Source organism: Montipora foliosa, chromosome 12, assembly GCF_036669935.1.
Source record: "Montipora foliosa isolate CH-2021 chromosome 12, ASM3666993v2, whole genome shotgun sequence".
Classification (NCBI taxonomy): domain Eukaryota; kingdom Metazoa; phylum Cnidaria; class Anthozoa; order Scleractinia; family Acroporidae; genus Montipora; species Montipora foliosa.
This window is the reverse complement of record NC_090880.1, coordinates 17,542,474-17,557,473: the sequence shown is the minus strand read 5'-3', so window position 1 is coordinate 17,557,473 and position 15,000 is coordinate 17,542,474. Positions and strand designations below refer to the sequence as shown.

The window sequence follows — 15,000 nt, the reverse complement described above, 5'->3', positions numbered from 1 at the left end:
AAGTTCGCGTCTCCCTTAAGTCTGCTCATAACTTCGACTTCACACCTTTTAGACGTTAACAGCATATTTTTTTGACTTTCTTGTACTTTCCGGAACAACATTTGCGACCGGCTTTTTAATGTCACTATAATCACTAGACTCCAGAAAACACATACGCCGAAAAAGATCAAGTTTGAATATAAAATGGACCAGTCCCGACGTGTCAAGATTGTCCGATCCTTGAAAATGGTTTCAGTGTGAATGTCATGCCCAGAAATATTAATGATTCTTGATTTTATTGGGAAGTAGCCACAGGTGACAGAGGTATTTCCGCATTGACTTTTTTTTCTGTGACGGGACAGCGTCACATTGCAGATCTTTCATGGGAAACCAGGTCTTTCTTTTACTGCATTTAGCTGCGCCGAGAAAAAGGCGTGGCACTTGCAAGTTGCCTTTGTATATTGACCCTAAAGGCGACTTTTATTTGGACTAAAGTTAAATGTCACAAAACAGTTTGTTTTACACTTCTAAAAACCCGCTGTTCCATCTGGTGGAAAATTTTCACCTTCTTTTCCATCCAATGGCAAACGCTCCTTCACTCGTTATCGCTCTCCCCCCAAAAAATATCGCGTTATCAGTTTACACTGTCAACAAATAATAGTGTTAATGTTGTCATCAGGATTCAATCGAGCCAAAGGCAATAGGCTAGTTTCAAGTTGCTTATGCACGAAGGAACAGATTCCAGGTTCAATTCAAAGGACTGGAATACCAATTGAATTTTCGTTTGTTCAAAACGATGGATTATTCTCATGAACCTTAACTATGTTATTTTGTCAAATAAGTCAGAATCTAGGCTGTGGGATACTGTTTGCAGAATCAATAGCTGTGCCCTTGGGATATCATAATAATTTCAACAGTAGAGAATTCAAAATAAACGAGAACCTCAGGATAGATTGAAAATTCAAACTCGAAACTGGCAATTTAATAACTTTAGTTTTCAGCTGCCCTTTCCGCGCTGCCACCTGATGAACTTTGAAGGGATTGATATGGCGAACCATCAACATTTAAGAGTTGAAATTACACACACATGTAGCCTAGTATGCGCTTTCATGAACCTCCCCTTCTGGACTCAGGACTCGTTGATACAGAATACTTATTTTAGAGCAATAATTCATTATTAATTCATAAACCCCAGTTTCTCCCTGCCGCCTTTTCAAGCCCTTCCCGAGCTTTCAGACAGTTACAGTTTGTATTGGGTTTACAGTGACATGTGACTCAAATTGCATTTTTGGATTGGCTTACTTCATGAATTATCAATGCTTTTTATAAGGTCGTTCTATTGTTGTCTCGATTTAGGAACCTGTTTTAAACTACTAACTAACATTTTTACATACCATAACGTCAATTTTTTTACGCTCTATTTGTAAGTTGTGAACTAATGGCGGTAGAGTAAATTTTATACGGCGTGGGCCTCAACCTGGCCCCAAATTATTGCACAAAAAAGTAAAGGGGTTGGCTAACTTCTGAAGGTCTTATAATAACAACCTAAGACTTTCGCAGACTAATAACGTCACAAAAGCTTTTATCTTGATGTGGCTGACGTATACAAGTGAGGTCACGTGACTTGTTACGGCCACAAAACTTAAAACAAAAAACGGCAACAGTTTATGCTAAAATTTATTTCACTTCGCTACTATTAGATTAGTCAAAATGGCAAAATAAAACGAACTGTGCTTGGCTTTTGTTAAATATGTCTTTCGTTTGGAAATATACTGCATTTTGTACTAGTGCCCAGTCTCCCGTGGAAAGTGATTTCATCTTTCGGACTTTTATTTAAAATCATCTTGAAATGTCCAAGCACGGAAAGGATGTACCCAATAGTGTTAATATCATAAAGGTAAATGCAGCCACCAGAAAATGGTAAAAAGTGTTGCCATTTAGCTGAGAAGATTTCTGTGCTAATTTTTTTTTTTGACATGTCACGTGATAATATGTCATCCTATATAGCAGTTAAGGTTCACATCTTATTGCTGCTAACGATGTCCCAACGTTATTTCGTGTTATGTAAAATCTAATATACCGATTTAGCCAAGCCTTAAAGCGGAGCTCCCGTTTCTAACCCCAGAAGCAATATAGTGTCCATTGAATAATTAGGCTTCTTCGTAAAGTACAAAATGAATCGTCGTTAGTGTGTACAGTTTACAGTGATCAAACAGATCTAACACCTCTGAGCTGGCAACAGTAAACAAACAAGCCTTGCAAACAATAACTAACAATTTTAATCAACAACTAAAACTGAAATTATATGCACAGTAATCTGTTTCACAACATTTTCCGTTTGACTGACAATCTTTCCTTCCTCTCTCTTCAGTTCAGAACAACAGCAAAGATCTTTACTAATTAATTAAATAAAAAGTCAACCTGAAGTGTAGAAAATTCGCTTACTCGACTGCAATTTCACAGTCAAACAAAGCAGCTCACAACTGGACCCCCATTTTACGCAAAAAGCCTATAAATGTCATTGTTGAAATATATCAGAATCTCTGTCAACACGGAATTGCGAACGTTTTCAGGCCTTCCTCCTTTTTTAACTAGTTTTACAAAATATGTGAGGCAGCGACGCATATAAGCTTATTCTTAAAAAAAGGAAAACATTAAGCTTACCTGAAAGCTAACCGTTGTAAATAAGTGTTTGTCTCTCGCTCTATCTCTCTCAGCTTTACGTTGATTTTCATTGAAATTTTCTTTTCTTCTCCTTCCTCGGCTTCTCTCGAGGATTTCTCCGGTTAAATTTCTCAACTTTCGTCCCATCTTCTCTCGTGCTCTTTCCTGCTCTTTATCCCGTTACTCGTCACTAATATGATTTCCCGCCAGGAAAACTCGGGTTGCCAAACGAACGCTGCCACGAGAATTCCCGCAAAGGAAAATTTCCCTAACACTCCCGTCCCCGAAGGCTGTCCTGCCTCCCCACCTCCACCCCGACAGTTTGTACGGGCGGACGGACGGACGTATGGACGTACATGACGGCATAACCAAAATCTCTCGCCCTTAAGGGCGAAGGGTCTAATTGTTTTAGTACCACCCAGCTAGTCGGACAGAAAAGGCAACAATAAAGTTAGCAAATGCAAGCTGGAGAAATATTTATTTGGGTATTAAACGAAAGAAAGTGTCACGCCTTTAGCTACTTGAGGACTAGTACTAATTAAAATGCAGGGTTTGCAATAGTCCACAAGTTGGGTGATACTAAAAGTAGTTAGACCACCCCCCTCACTTATATTTATAATATAGATCTGGGCCCAGGCCTTAATTCACCTGAGTCTCTACACAACCCATTGTCTATATGTATATAAAAGGGAAAACCAAAGCAAAAAAAGAAAAACAGCTGTCCATGGTTGCCAATTGACCGCGTGAAATAGCTGTGCGCATGCGTGATGTGTAGGCTGGTGTTATGATGTGCCACCTTGCTTTTTTGTTTTGTTTATCACTTGAATACTTTGTAGCTTTTAGCTCAAGTTACATATAAAGCCCGGTGTGATATGATAGATTAGAGAAGGTGCAAAGAGCAGCAACCTGTTTTTGTACAAATGCACGCCCGTTTTTGAGTCGGGGGAGGGCAGAAGAGAACATTTCACGTGCCAGGACAAATGTTGTTCAACGCTGATATTCAGCACAACTTTACAAAAGAAGAAGTCAATCTTGAAAAACAAAAATCAGCAAAAGAAACTTTCACCAAAAAGTTGAAAAAATGAAACAAAAGTTTACGTTAATCCTGGATTAAGTTAATCGGCTTTCGAACAACTGGGCCCTGGTCTTTAAACTGGATTTCAAGGTAACAAACAGCAAGAAGATAACAAAGGTGACAAAAGGCAAAATGATTGTACAGTTTGACAACTTCTCCGTTCTCAAGTTACAAAGAGAATTGTGATACCCGAAAAGGGCCCGGAAGCTACGGGACTTTCGAGAAACGGGCCCCAGGATCGTAGTTACGGTGGGCTATAATCGCGCTCGAAGAGGTAATTGTTCTATTTTAGCAGACACCAAAGATTTGTGTTTTATTTCTACCTAGACCTACAACTTTACTTCCGCAAACGAAGGGCTATTCCTGAAACGCCTGCAGGTTTTTACCACGACTTTGGCATTCTTCATTACTCATTCATTTGATTTTTTCCTTGCTGTCAAAGGAATTTTCAGACCAGGTTTGGGGTTTTGAGTTTACGGTATCCGCGGCGGCTTCATTTAAGATATATCGGTTTATTTTTTGTCACAATCAGGGTATAAAGTACTCCGTTTCCGGGTAATTTTAGGTATTTTATAGTATTACATTTAAGGCAGCTTTGAGGTATACCGTTATCTCATGCGTGCAAAAAGCAGGCTTCCTTTTTCTCTCACTCCTTGTTTTTACCTTGTCCGCAGTCCGTAGTTCATTTTTTATACCCAGTCTGCAATCCGTTCCAGAGTCCATGTTTCATCATGCAATGACAGATTAAGTCGGCGACAGGTTGGGAAGTCACATATCCTCGTATTGGTTTGAGTCTCAAAATCGCAATTAGGTTTGCGTGTCAATCCATCCGTTGCATGCATATATTAAACTGAATGAAATAAACGTAACATTTGAAGCGCAGGTTATAGACGAAACCGTGAAGTGATCCTCGCACTTGTCTGGACAATTTTAGCAAAAAATGTCTGTCATAGACTCCTCAAAAATTTACTGGTGTCGAACCCGTGACCTCTGACATGCCGCGGTGGAATGCTATACCAACTAAACTACGAAGGCACTCACATTTGTTGGGCTCATGTGATCCCCTGAAAGGACTCAATGAATGAAATAATGTAAATGTAATATTTGAAGTGTTGGCTACAGACGAAACAGAGAAGTGATCCTCGCACTTGTATACCTAAATAATTCCAGTTCTCGACAGTCAAGTCAACACTTAATTGCTGTTTCATATTTTTGCTGATTCTTCATAATTTAAAACATTGTGGACATTAGATGTACCATTTCAGCCGTTTGTTCTTAGCTCAACAAACCCATTGATGTCAAGAGGATAAGATTAGTTTATATGCATATGTAGACACACCATAGGCTTGTTAGGGCAATCCTCAATCTACACATTGCCCCACAGTACAGCAAGAAACCGAAAGCTGTCAGGGTATCGTTTAACACAGCCAAACTGAATCACCCCCTTAGCCTTCACCACTTCCATGATGCCTTGGAAGAGAAATTATATGGAGAAAACCCCCTCGAAAGAACCATCATGGAGAACAGGGCACAGTTCAAGGATAACGTCACCAACACTGCTAAAGCTGTGCTAGGACCAAAAATCCCTGTCATGCCACGACTGGTTCGATGAGAATCATGAATCCATCACGTCAGCACTGGATGCCAAGAACAAAGCTTATGCTGAGTGGCAGAGAGATCCACCATCTACGTCAAAGAGTGCACACAGAACGTAGGACAGTGTAAAACCTTTGTTGGCAAAAAAAAGGCTGAAGTGGTTTAGCAGTTTGCTGAAACCCATTCTATAGCCCTTTTAGATCAGCGCGCACCCCTCTGCTGTCTTGTGATGGATCAAGCCTGATCAAAGACCAGGATGGACTCAGGGATCGCTGGGCCTAACGCTTCTCCACAGAGTTCAACAGGCCTTCCACAGTTGAACAAGCGGCCCTCCAGCAGGTCCTTTAAAAGCCATGCATTCATGGAGAGGAGAGCGCACCACTGCTCAGTTGGTTGAGCAGCGGGCTGCCGTGCGGGAGGTCGTGAGTTCGACTCCGGCCGGACCTACACTCAGGGCCTTAAAATAACTGAGGAGAAAGTGCTGCCTTTGTAACTACATCCGCAAATGGTTAGACTTTCAAGTCTTCTAGAATGAGGACTATAAACCGTAGGTCCCGTCTTACACATATCTTCCATGTTTATAGGTTAAAGAACCCACACACTGTTCGAGAAGAGTAGGGAATGAAGTACCCGGTGTTGTGGCTGTCCTCTGTCAGTAAGCTCTTTCCAGCAGAAGTAGCCGGCTTGGCGTAATGTCTCTGAAAAGGCTTGTGGTGTATGATGCCACCAAAGTAAAAACAGCCACAATTTAATAGGACTTTGCCGAGTGCTGGGACATGTAGACGTAATTTTTTTTAAAATTTAATTTAATGTTATCTTGTTTTCGTTGCACAACGTAATGAAAGAAATCAACATATATCAGTAAAATAAGTACAGAAAATAAAGGAAAATTACAAAACCACGATACCATTAACAAGTAAAGAAAGAAAAAATTGGCGCAAAGAGGAAGACTAAAAAAAACTGACCAACCATACGAACTAGTCCACCTTAAAATACATTACAAAAAAAAAAAAAAAAGAATTAAACAAAAAGGAAAAATTCTAGTGTAAAATATATATAATAGAACATTATACCAATGAGGCCTTTGGATTGTCAGAGTTAAAATGTTTTATGGCTGTAATAATCATTACAGAGTTTTTCTTAACGTTGGAACCGGTTACAGTCACATTTTCTCATCTCTTCAGGCAGGTTATTCCACACATAAGGTATTCGATTAAAGTAGGTGCCCTTGAATATTTCCGCCTTAACTGAGTTTATCTTGAGTTTGTTGCTCGTGTACGACCTGAGCCTTTCGTCAGAACAGAATTAAAAATATTAACTGGCAGATAGATTAAAGTGCCCACTCTTTAGCTTGTAAAATGTCGTTAAATCTTTAACTTCCCTTCGATAAACCAATGGAAGGAGCTTGAGATTTTGTAGTCGTTGGTTATAGGTCAAGTCAGGTAACAGTTAGCTAGTAGCTCGCCCTTAAATCCCCTCCTCCGGTAGTTTAATTAATGTGGCACTCTTTGGGCTCCATATCTCAGAATCGTATTCCTGTTGAGAGCGCACTAAGGCTAAATATAATGATCTGAAGTTAGGTATAAATTCATCGCTTCTACTGTTTAGTGTGCGTCTTATAAATCCCAACATCTTACTGGCTTTACTCACCTGACTGTAAATGTGCTCTTTGATGCGAGCATCACTAGTAATCATAATTCCAAGGTCTTTCTGGATTTGTTTTCGTTTCATTTTTTGACCATTCATCTTGTAGTAGAAGATAATAGGCTAACGCTTTCTTGCCACTGTACAAAGTGAGCATATTTTTCAATGTGACATTTTCCATGCGTGGCTCCACTCAACCAGGGTGTCAATATCACTTTGCAGCTGATTGCAATCACTTACAGATCTTATACTGTGAAGGCACTTGGCATCGTCAGCGAAAAGTGCCAATGTGGTATCATTAGACACCGAAAGAGTGGCATGTCATTGATAAACACCACAAATAAGGCAGGGCCAAGCAGAGAACCTTTTGGTACTCCTGATGTTACTGGCAACGACTCTGAGCTTTTCCCATCGATGACAACACGCTGCTCTCCGTCATATAGATAGCTATAGCCAGTAAACCATTTAAGGAGAGGACCTTTGATGCCGTCTATTGCTCCGGTTTACATAGCAAGTGAGGATGAGACACGGAGTCAAATGCTTTCCTGAAGTCAAGAAAAGCAATATCGATTTGTTTCCCTTGGTCAATTGCTTTAGTTATAAGTTGAACCGTGTCCAATAACAGTTGACCGTCCCTTAACAAAACCATGCTGGAGATGATATATTTTGTCAGCAAAAGACTCCAAAAATTGATTAAACACAAAGCGTTCAGCTATCCTCAACACGAAGCTCAGTAAAGAGATCGGCCTGTAATTAATTGGCACACAGGTGCACGACAAGTGCATAGAACAGAACATGGCCCTCCACTCAGTCTTCATATATCTAACATCTGTCCTGGAGAGATTTGCCTGCCCAAGTTCGTGAGGCAGATGCAGTTGTTTCATGACGGAATGACAAGACAAGTTCTTTGCAGCGGCGGCCAGTCAGCTGCCTTCGCCATTACAAACGGAGTGAAATAGGATTGCGTCCTTGCCTCAGTCCTGTTAAACTCCTCTTCACGTGCATGAAGACACTTTCATTAAAAAACACCTTTTCTAGCTTCCAATGCCCGCCGTACCTAGAATTTAAACCTTTCCCACTTCCTCTCCCCTCTCCCCCTTTCAATGTTGACTGCTTAAGTTCCCAACATTTTTTTGTCTGGCTAGCAACACTGATAACGGGGGGGGGGGGGGGGTGCAGTGTGAGAGATAATAGGGAAATTAATTACGCCCCAAGAAGGTGAAGTGTCTCCGCTATTTTTGCAACTTGTTGAAGCTCATGTTGAACAGGACATGAAGGAGGGTGTCTTCATCAGATACCGACTAGACGGCCCCCTCTTTGACCTTCGGCGTCTGAACACAAAGACAAAGTGCCTGCACCAACTGATCTAAGAAGCCCAATTTGCGGACGGCTCTGCCTTCTTGGCACACAATTCTACAGATGATGCTCAACAAATTCTTAGAGGCGTAAATGATAAAGATCTCTTATTTGCTCCAAATCGTCTGACAACAACATTAATCGTGCATGTCGGTATGACATATTACAAATTTTGTTTCTAGACTATTTCTTCTATAGGTATTTCATCTGTTATCTTCAACTTGCCCAGCTAAGTGCTACCTGTATGTAAGGTCCATTTGGAGGCCGTCAAAAGACAACAAAACTTAGTTACATTTAATTCTAATAAAAATAATAATAATGAAAAAAAAAAAAAAAACTACCAGGAAGCTTGTGTTGAAGTGACGCACCACCTCGAAGTGTGAAAGAGACTCCATATACCAACCTACAGTTTTATGCACCCAGATTGTGAGCACAGAGGAAAATTGATGTAAGAACAGGTTCAATAATGTTTGACAATAAAGTTCCCTTAGCAACGGCTCAAAATAATCCCTCAACCCATCTTTTGTTTTCCTAAAATAACTTTTAATTTAACGTTTGCAGACAACAATTGTGTAAAATTGCATATTATATCACTTTTCGCAGTGTTGTTCTATATTATGGTAATTGTAACCAGAAGCCTGACTTTCAATGTAGCCCAATGCAGTTAGGTCAAGTAGGCATTTCATACATTTTAGTCCCACTTAGTTTACTCACAGCTCTTCAAACGGTTAGTTCTCCTATTTTCCTTACGTTTCCGCGATCGGTTGTGCTTCCCATCTACTCAATAGCGCACATGTCGGTTCACTCATGCATCTCCCTCCGACGACGGAAATGCTAGCTAATAAGTAGATGTTTATGCGTATTTTGCCGTCTGCTTGGCTGGAATCACAATTAATCCCCTCTGTCAGTACGGAAAAGTGGTGGAATTGGACGATTCACTTGGATTTTTCAAAGTACTAAAGGTAAGTTGTGAAAATTAACATCATTCCAAGAAACGTTATTGCAAAACGAAGCAGTGTTTTCATTTCTCTCATGTTTTCAATTTCTTATGGTGCTTGTTGGCTTCCGAACCTTTACCTCCTTTATTCAAAACAAAGGCAAAACACTACTTTTCAGTTCTACAGCTAGTTCGTCATCCTTTTAATCTTTGACTAATTTTTAATCGCATTGTGGCACGGAAACGAGAGTTTGCGACTAACTTTGATTACTTTTTTTTATCTCACAAACCGTAAGAAACCTCCGGTAAAGACATAACGCTTGAAGAGAACTGACGTGGTTTTAATCGCTTCTTGTTCTGTCAAAATTTGTTAGTTTTTCCGCTGTCTCAGGTAAGTGTTTTTTCCTTTCCCCCTTTACGTTTCTTTGTTGGAGGTGAAGTTACTTGTGTTTATTTCAGTCTAGAACATGACGACCTTGTTACAGCGTTCTTTGATACCGAATTGGTGAACACGTGTGTCCGCCATTTTAGAAACTCGTTGTATCCAGTTGTGGTATTTTAGCATTTGAACCGTCCTCTTACATTGCCCTTTTGTCGTTGGACGGAAATCCTTTTACTGGAGTTTGTAAAAAGACGTATGAAAGGTGAAGTGAAATATGTAATAGTCACGTTTATGGCAAATTCACCTGGAATGACCTCTAGTAGGCATTCGCGTTATCACCATGTGGCGCCTGTTCACCAGCTTTAACCGTACTAATTCCGTTGTACGATAAATTTCGAAGGTGAAGTGATCTATGTAATAGTCACGTTTATGGAAATTCACCTACAATGACCTCGTGTAGGCATTCGTATTAGTACCACGTGGCGCCTGTTTGGCATCTTGAACCGTACAAATTCCATTGTACGATACACTTCAAAGGATAAGTGATCTATGTTATAGTCACATTTATCACAAGTTCACCTAGAGTGACCTTGTTATGGCATTCACCATTTGTAGTGTTATCTAGTCGAGGCGCTTTACAGCCTTAGCGCTAGCCAGAGAGCGGTCTGCAATCCTGTGACCTAGTAAAGGCGTCCATGAAAGCAGACCTGGAAGCAGGTCGCCATGAGGCAAACCTTGATAACTGAGCTTTTAGAGCTGTGGTAACCAAATCAATACTTAATGAGAAAATGTGGGGTAAAGCCTATTCAAACAGCTCAGGGTTAAGTTGCCACTTAAGATCTGAATGATGCTGTCTAGACAGAGTCTGCATCTACGTTAGCAGAGCCTGCAGTAGGCTGCTTTTAGCTTCTGTTAGATCGTGTTCGAGGCAAGTGACTCCACTGTGGGCACTCTACAGCCTCAACACCAGCCAGAGAGCGGTCTGTTATCCTCAATGATTGTTGACCAGGCTTCGGTGAATCAAGCCATTTTTTGGCCGGCCTTTAACATCTTAATGGCAGTTTTGCCGACTTACACTGCCTATCAATTTGATACTAGTTATGCCTGTCAGGTTGTTGAAGTTAGAGGAAATAATAGGGCATTTCGATATTATTGTGAAGTATATTGAGGCTCTTGCAGTTCGAGTGAGTGCTCAGGTGCCCTTATCGATAAAATTATGTCTGTAGATAATCCACCAGGAACAAAGTGAGAAAATGAAATGCCACTGCACACAACATAGTATCTGGAATAAAATCCGTGGTAAAGCTTATGGTGGTAAGTTTTTGATCCACACAATCTACATTGTTAGCCTCCATTTATAGCCAACCGGACGTTGCAGATTCGTTGCTTTAAACTCTTACCCATAAACAAGTTTTAACTTCATGCTTAGATGGTTTGGTTTTGGCTATGACTGCTAACTAGGAGTTGAATCAGAGGTGTAGGGATGCCTTGAAACTATATTTTACAATGAATATACCTGGGGTTCATTCAGTTCTTCTAGTCCTGCTGATGAATTTCTATTTGGTGTAGGAACTGCTAAGAGAGTTAGGATAATAGCAGAATTAAAAGAACTACAACTACGTTTGTTTTCAGTCAGTATGAGTTTATTACTCTGCGCAGCGTCCTCAATTAGTGTCCCGGTAGTAAAGAATTTGTCACTTAAATAAAGTTCAGTATTAATAAGAAGGAAATTTGCAATCCTGAATTCAAGATAAGAAGGAAATTTGCAATCCTGAATTCAAGATTTTGGACTTCCAAAATCATGAATTCAGGATTTTGGCAGTCGTTAACTCTAACTCTAAGTCATAACTCTACTGAAATAACTCTATTGATAGTCAACCTCAACTGAATTACAAACATATTGACGGCCGAGGTGACAGGTCCGTTGAAAGCGTGCTTGTTTCAGCAAAATGAGGCCCAAAATCAGCAAAAAATTGTGACGCTAATCAATAATAAAGCAGCTGCTATTTCCAGAGCGATGGAATGTTTGACTATGCATTTTAAGGGAGCGCTGCCGGAATCTTGCTTAGTTTTAAATTAAATGTATGTATTGTTGCTGCCGATAGGCAGCCTTCATATTCTTGAAGCCATGGAGAAATTTTGGTTCGACGGTTCTACCCATCGTTCGCATTAAGAAACAGCCAATCAGAAATCCTGTTCTATGGCGTAGTCTAGCCAATCAGCAGCTGTCTTATAAAAAAAATTGACATGTGCTTAATGTGCTTGCTCACCGGAAAATCGTGCTCGCTCAGCGGAAAATCGCATGTGCTCGCAGCAAGTTATAAATGCAGTTGATCAGAGTCAAGGTTTCGCTGTTTACAGGTGAGTTTTGGCACTTTTCGCTGATCTATTATGATTACTTCTATTCGAGGAAGCATTAATCAAGGTCATGAAGCTTTCAGTGAGCATTCTGGAGGCCGACAGTGTGCATTTATGTCACTTGCAGCTTTGCTTTTCAATCGATCGAATTCAGTCGATTCATGTTAGACGAAATAGTCTATTACACGTTGCGTTTATACACAGTGTCACTGTCACTAATTGTTCTAACGATCAGTTCATGAACCCGTTATTGCCGTTATACATGTAGTAACTGTTGTTACACCATAGTGACTGTTGTTACACCAAGTATTTAGTTTATTTCCACGTTGCGCTAGATAGACAAAAGAAAGTGTCACTAATCGTTCTAAGAATCAGTTAAAAAATCCTAATTATTACATGTTGCGTTAGACAGTGTTATTCGTTACACCGTCCGTTTTCGTTAACCAATATATTTCTTTCCACTTTTAGCAATTACTGCAAGCATAATCCCAACAAAAGCCTTAGGCACATCAATAGTTAGTTGTTAATGTTATACTCAAAGAACATGTAACCATGTCATTTTGCAAATAAAATAAGTTATATTTTTGTTGAAATTCTCATTGTTGCATTTGCATTCAAAAACACCTTTAGCGGCAGCACTCACTTCTCAATGAGAGCTGCTAGTATAATTATATTTTTTATGAATTATATATTATTTTTTATGAATTATGAATTATAAAAAGCTACGTAATAAACATTAAAATGTTTATTACGTAGCTTTTTATAATTCATAATTCAGATCTATATAGATTTTTAATTTCCTTATTTTATTCTTATATCAGGCGTAGAGCCATACCATGAATGTACTGATATTAAACCATTATTATTAATATCTGGAAGAATGCTTAATTCACTTTCGTGTAGACCACCATCAGCCACAACTGCTTTTAGGCTTCTCGCACTTTGTAAAAAAACAAGTAAACGCGCGAGGAACGATGAGTGCCAGGATTTTGTTTGGCAACATCGCCGCAAAACAAAATGTTTTTGCGAGCAGATGAACTCAATTGTAACAGGTAACCATGTTTGACGAAGGTAGAATTGATATTCGGAGGGCTCCACCGGCGCGGTAAAGACATAACGGACATTTAGTAGGAATAAAAAATAGCGACGAAGAAGCAAAGATCGCGACGAGAGTAGATTGATCAGGTCCTCACCAATAAGCCTCCTCCCGAACCGCTCATTATCATATCTTCATATCTTCATATCGGTTGTATGCTTGAAGAGGAAATAGAATGCCGGCTAGTAATAGCTCAGACTGAAAACGCTATCTATCAAAAGTCTTCATGAACAAAGAGTCCCATTTTGATCGTATTTCATTTCGTTGCTTAATTGCATTGCTTAATTTCTGGCTTAATCTTGCATTTTTTTTGCATATATGCGTTTTCTAAATTATCATTGGTTTACGCAGGTAGACACGCATTTCTTTCAGTTATGCGCTCATTAAACCATACGTGACACTCCACACGAGACAGGAGACTGTGAAATAAAATCGATTCAGAAGCTTTTCTTGTCTTCTTTTGATCATTAAGTGTTTACTGGGGCGGCAGCTGACCATAGAAATGCGCGGTGATGATAGATGTTATTTAACAGCCGTGAGGTCCGTACTGAAATATTGCTTGAATTCTTTCTTCTTAAGTTTATGGACACAGCCGAAGGCGAGATCCATAATCTTAAGACAGAACGTGACCAAAACTTCGCAATACGGACTGAAAGAGCTTGTTCAATTATGTATTTATAGTAATGGCAGTGCACGGCATCGTTTTTCAGGGATTCATTCGTGAAAGTTGAATTGAAATCGTACTACAGACAAAATAAAAACGGGTTAAGTAGGGTTATAAAGAGCAATTTGCCTCAACTTATCCGTGAGCGATCCACCTTAATGCAAAATTTACATCAACCTAGTTCCGAGGGCTTCTACCACCTTCCCCCTCCCCCCACCCCCCCTCCACTCAATGGGGCCGAAATGGCGAGTTTTTGCTCTTCGCCTGCCTTCATCGTTCTTTTCAGGAGGCCAAAGTTCAAGAGGAAATCCCCGGCAAAGGGGTTTCCTATTCTAAAGATCTCTTTTCTAATTCTAATTCTGAGATAAGAAAAGCTTTTCTAACTAGGTGATTACTAAAATTCTCTTCTGGTTGCCAGTTCTCGATTGTCAGCAAATCAATTACATGGAAGAATTAGTTCATCTCAACTCTGTCATGGTATCGGATCGGCCGTCGGATCGTGATCTCAAAACAATTTCTTACAACCGGCGAAAATCGCCCCGCTGGCTACTCTTGAGAATTTGCATGAATGAAACAATCTTAAAGTTTTATCGCTTTTAATACCCTTTCATTACCTTTCCAAGCTAACGAAAATGGAATTGTGACTGAAAACTCAAAAATGAAGCAGAGACCCGTGCGATATTGATTTGGCTCAATTAAGCTCAGCGGTTTATATCTCATGTAACGGTACATGATGTGTATATCATTTAAAATTGTCTTTCTTATTGGGGAATCCAAACTCTATGCTTGTTAATGGTTATGGTGTGCAGGTTCATTTCTGCAGTAGTGGGTAGATGATGCTTTGGGCTTTAATAAAGTGCTTCGCAGTTATAAGTACTGAATGCTTAGAGCTACAAGTCATTCTCCTCCTACTTCAAATTTTCAGGAGACCCCTGCCCGATGTAGCTGAATTGAATCAACCCCAAATTACAAAAAATAAAAAATTAAAAAATAAAATAAAATGCTTTGTCCACGGTCAATTGCGGGCATTTTATCGCCACTATCACTTAGAATGCCCGTCATATTCCAGTTCCAGCACAACTTTATCGCTACAGTGCAAACGCCTTAACAAGTATAAATGTCGACCAGTTACATCTTTGGCCGTTCGGCCGATAATAGACGACGCTTACTAGCAAATCATTAGACTGCCACCTTCATGACCTTTGATGATGTCCTCAGGCAGACTTCCTTTAGTCAGCGAGATCGATCA

General features: G+C 39.9%; 1 protein-coding gene across 4 annotated transcripts in view; it reads left to right on the top strand.

Moving 5' to 3' along the window:
- Positions 1-8,858: 8,858 nt before the first annotated feature.
- LOC137979227 (uncharacterized) overlaps positions 8,859-15,000 on the top strand; it is a 38,049-nt gene continuing 31,907 nt past the window's right edge. The window contains exons 1-3 of one of the 4 annotated variants that reach the window (XM_068826437.1): positions 8,859-9,276; positions 9,548-9,642; positions 10,860-10,947. The gene's annotated coding sequence lies outside the window, so the exon portion shown is untranslated. Of the gene's footprint in view, positions 9,277-9,547; positions 9,643-10,859; positions 10,948-11,925; positions 11,995-15,000 lie in introns of those variants that run through there. The other 3 variants (XM_068826435.1, XM_068826438.1, XM_068826436.1) reach the window with 3 other exon arrangements.